Source organism: Procambarus clarkii, chromosome 3 (genome assembly GCF_040958095.1).
Source record: "Procambarus clarkii isolate CNS0578487 chromosome 3, FALCON_Pclarkii_2.0, whole genome shotgun sequence".
Lineage (NCBI taxonomy): Eukaryota > Metazoa > Arthropoda > Malacostraca > Decapoda > Cambaridae > Procambarus > Procambarus clarkii.
The window spans coordinates 10,139,989-10,144,933 of record NC_091152.1 but is presented as its reverse complement, the minus strand read 5'-3'; the positions used below and the strand labels follow the sequence as shown (position 1 = coordinate 10,144,933).

The window sequence follows — 4,945 nt, the reverse complement described above, 5'->3', positions numbered from 1 at the left end:
GTTTCAGTAAGTATAATAAAAGAGAATTTGTTGCCAATAGTTTCAATCAAGGCACTAACATCATCGAAGTGTTTACCTAGGGATCTAACGTTCAAATTGATTACAGAGATATTGTGATTATGAGTTAATACATTGTTTACATCATGTGCTGCAAAATATCTGCAATTTAGATCATTAAAGTGATTATTGTCATAGATAGTGGATAAGAGGTTAAGTTCAGGGTCTATACTTGACTGCATAAAAAAAGCTGATTGTAGAATCAGAAATAAGTAGAAAAAAGCTATAAAATAGGGAAAAATATATACACAATACTGTACAAAACAAACAGAAAAGGGGCTTACAGGGGTACAATGGAGTAAGGGAGTATGGCTAGGCTAGGCAACCTAGGCAATTAATGAGATTAAAGAAAAAACATGTAAACATGGACTATACAAAACACAAGATATGGAAATACAAAACAAAAAATATAGGCAAGACTAAGCAATACAAAAAAAAAAAAAAAAAACAAATTGAGCAAAAATTGAGGTAGATTGCTTACGAGTACTCACAGGTACACTGTAAGTAACAATTTGCAATTTGAGATGCAGGCAAAGCCAGAGGTACAATGGAGTAAGGGAGCATGGCAAGGCTAGGCAACCTAGGTAATAAATGAAATCAAAGAAATGTTGAATAATAAACATAGGCAAATTTAAGCTAATGATTAATAACTATAGATAGTTCAGTAATGACTGTATAATTAAAAAGACATGAAGAACTACTTAATAACTCAATTAAATAATTTCGGTAAATGACTAGGTAAGAGTAAGTTTAAAATTAAGTCAGAAAATGAACCAAGGAGACTTAGGATACCTAGCCCCACTAGTTGACAGGGGGTTAATTAAGTTAATTCATTGGGAGTGATAAGGTGAGACAAACCACATTGGGAGAGGAAAGTGTTGAGGTTTTCTTCTCTAGTAATAGTAAACATTTTGCCCTCTGCGGTTTTTCTCACCTTTATCAGACCATCTCTAACGAAGCACTGATGAATAGCATCTGGGTTTTGTTGCCGGATTTGACGCAGGCGGTAGAGGATTTGCTGTCTGTTCCTGGTCAAGCACTCGTTGATGTATAATCCCTTCCGTAGGGATGCAGCTGTCCGGACTAGATTGGATTTCGTGAACTGGGAAGACAGCTTCAGGCGAATTTTCCGTTGATTTAGACCTGATGGATTCTTTTTGCCTACTCTGTAGGCAGCAATAACGTCAGTTTTGTTTAGATTGAGCTGCAGTTTGTTTTTTAAGAGATCCTGAGCTATTTCGAAACAATTTTCACCTTCATGTTCCACAGGTATATCTTGGGACGACACGATAACAGAGTCTAGCAGCTTTTGCTGGTCTTGTTCCTCCTGGGAGACGGAACGTTGAGCTGAAAATGTACTGATACATGCAGTCATTTTGCTGAGAGCTTCCTCCTGCTTTTTTAAGGCTTCATCAGTTTTCCGAAGGTTGTTTTCCTCATGGAGATCATTCAAATCATGCTGTAGTTGGTCTTGGCTAGCCTTGTAGTTTCTAATATCCACGCGGAGGAGGGTTATTTCTTGTTGTTGTTGTTGGAGGTTAGCGCGGTTCGCTAGATTCTCGTTAAGAAGACTCAAGATGATAGAATTTTGTGACTCGAGGACTAGGCACAACTTTTTGAACCACAGATTCTCGGTCCAATTAGTGAATTCCGGTGAGGGACCGGAAGCTCGCTTGAGTTGATTATACTGGGATGCTAGCATGTTCATAGGAGAGGGTTGAGAGGACTCTGCTCCTTTGCTCAATGGGGTGGAGGGGAGGGCAACCCCGCCACCCCGGACCCCAGAGCTTCCAGACGGAGAAACACGGATATTGTTAGAGTTGGCCGGGATGGATGTCTTGTTAAGGAGTTTGTTGCCCTTATTTCCCTGCACAGTCACATTTTTAGGAGACATGATTGGTTAGAATGGACTGAGGGGTATATGTTGAGAAGAAACTTGCGTAAGGCAGCGCGGTGGCGGCAGCATGCACTGGTACTCACACCGTAGAGGATTGTTTTGAAACTTATTTGAGATGGAATGAGTTGATTTTGGTCGGTTACTTTGGTTTTGCTATAACATGCTTGGACTCCATGTACTTAGCTGCCTGTGGGTGGTGGTCTACATCATCTGGCGTAAGTTTAAGGGCTGATATACAGCTTCTAGTGAGGAGCGTAGCGTGCGTAGCGTCCTCCCTCGATCAGAGGGATTCCATCTCTCATGATATAAGGTGATAGCAATGATTACAATGGAAAAGTTGTATGGTTTAGGCACATATATTCTGGCATTGGATTTCATAAGATACAGTGCGAGTTAGGAAACTATCAAGATAAAATTAGGTACTTTTTGGTTTTATTTTTTAAAATGGCAGAAGTTGGACAGTTTTTAAATTTGTTAGCGAGTGAGTTCCATAGACAAGGTCCCTTTATTTGCATAGAGTATTTACACAGAATAACTTTGACTCTGGGGATATCAAAGATATTTATTTCTGGTATTGTGATTCTATTATGGGTTCTATTGCACATGCCCAGCTATGCTTCAAACATTTATTTTGTTGCATTTTCCCAGATAGTGTTATTGTTTAAATATTATTTGCTTTTCAGCTAACATATCTGCGTGGCTGTGGGTATGAATCAATCGTTATCTATTACAAGAAAGGACCAGCACGGGTGACACATGGTTTCCTACCAAAAAACGTAATACAAGAAGAGGACAAGAAGATCTTCACCACTAACTTCTTTTTGTGTAAGTAGTTCACATAATATATAAATATATCACCACCTATTATTTTCTCTCATATATATATATACATATGTATATGTATATATATATATATATATATATATATATATATATATATATATATATATATATATATATATATATAATTTCAATTCAATCATCTCTGTCGTTGATGTATATGGCAAAAAGTGTGTGGCCCAATACAGCACTATGTCTTAACGTAATGGGTCCAAGGGCCCATAAGGTCTCGACAGCATTAAGGGCCCTTTAGCAAACCAGTGTGCTGGGGCCCCTATGACACCCATGACGTCTTTGTATCATTTAAAGTTTGTACATGTACTTCTTAAGATATGGGCACCATACAACTGCTGCATATTCTAGCTTTTGTCTAAAAAAATCATGAACAATTTATTTATTATTTATCCATGAATGCCAGAACTAAACCCTGTGGTACTCCACTCGTGACATTTCTCCAGTCCAATACATTGCCTCTGATTACTGCCCTCATTTTTCTATCAGTTTGAAATTTTTTAATCCATGTTAGAAGCTTACCTGTCACCTCTCCAATATGTTCCAGTTTCCAGAACAAACTCTTATGTGGAATTCTGTTGAATGCCTTTTTTAGGTCCAGATAGATGCAGTCAACCCAACCATATCTTTCCTGTAAAATTTCTGCGGCTCGATCATAGTAACTGATTAAATTTGTTACACAGGATCTTCCATTTCGAAATTTTTTATTTTTTATTTTTATTTTTTTTCCAGCACGCACAAGGAAGCTTGATGCAGATAAACTTACATTAGGATCAGAAGGTGATAGCGATAATGCCCTGGAAAAAAATCATGACGAGCTACAAGTGCAGCAGGTGCATCAAGTCCAAAAAGTACCGCAGGTGCAAGAAATTCAACAAGTACAAAAAGTTCCGCAGGTGGAACATTTACAAAAAGTTCCGCAGGTGCAACAAGGGCTACCATTAGCAATCATTCAGAAACAGCAAGAAGTACAAGTAGTAAAATTTGAACCACAGGGAACTACACCAGGAAAACAGTGTAGTAACAACGGAATGGGAATTTTAAAATACCTGAGGAAACAGGTAAAAAAGGACAAACAATAGAAATGGTTCCTTACACCTTATTATTTGGTAGTTTATAGGTATTTTACTTATAATACTTTATATTATGTCTACAGTTTATAATTTAGTTTACAGTTAATTTACTTTTCAACTTCCATATCTTACATGAAGGATTTTTACTGTTTTTCATTTTTAAAACCTTATTAGTATCATTTATAGTTTAGTGTCAATTCACTTATAATACAATATATGGAATAATTTACTAAATTCATTTAACTATAATAAATTTAAATAAACATTTTTACCCCAGGATGAGTTTCAGTCACCCTACCCAAAAAATTAATGTTTCTTTATTACTAATCTTGTGAGAGGTAGCTTATTGTGCAGCCCATACTCATTCTGTGAGTGTTAGTTTATTGTGCACCCCATAGTCATCATGTCACCCAAGCCTGCTGCAGCTGCAAATGAGGGGTGGTGTAGGGAACCATTAGTGTACTATTATGATTTGAGAGAGAGAATGCTCTGTGGACAGAGCATCAATATGGCTTAAGGCATTGAGCTTTGCCTCAAGATGAAGCTTGGGCTGATCTCTGATTTGCTTCTTGGGAGTCTTCATTTACGTGCACCCCATACTCAACCACTTTGTAGTAATTAATTGTGCAACCCATACTCATCCTGTTACCAGTAGTTTGTGCAACCCATACTTATCCTGTGATCCCTATCCCTCTACTTCAAGTCCCTCAAGGGGCGCACGAATTCAGTTTGGCATACTGCATCCTGCCTTCCCATCCCTAGCTACTGACCCATCACAATATTTTATTTTATTTTATTTATATATATACAAGTAGGTACATTGGGTTTGTGAGAATACATTGAATAGTACAGTATTTACAATCTTGTAAAGCCACTAGTATGCGCAGCGTTTCAGGCAGGTCCTTAATCTAACAGATAATTTTAAGTAGGTAATTTCTATCAGAATTGATAAATGATAATAAATACATTGTTTACATACATACATTACAAATACATACATATAAGCTCAAAAGCTTCATTGAAGGTTGTAACAGAACCCATGAGCACCACACCAGAAATAAATACA

At 37.2% G+C, this 4,945-nt stretch overlaps 1 long non-coding RNA gene across 1 annotated transcript; it reads left to right on the top strand.

The window, feature by feature from the left end:
- Window positions 1-2,354: 2,354 nt before the first annotated feature.
- Window positions 2,355-4,155, top strand: LOC138368198 (uncharacterized). Its single transcript, XR_011229527.1, has 2 exons — window positions 2,355-2,779; window positions 3,539-4,155. It is a non-coding gene; the product is annotated as an uncharacterized lncRNA (long non-coding RNA).
- The last annotated feature ends 790 nt before the right edge of the window (window positions 4,156-4,945 follow it).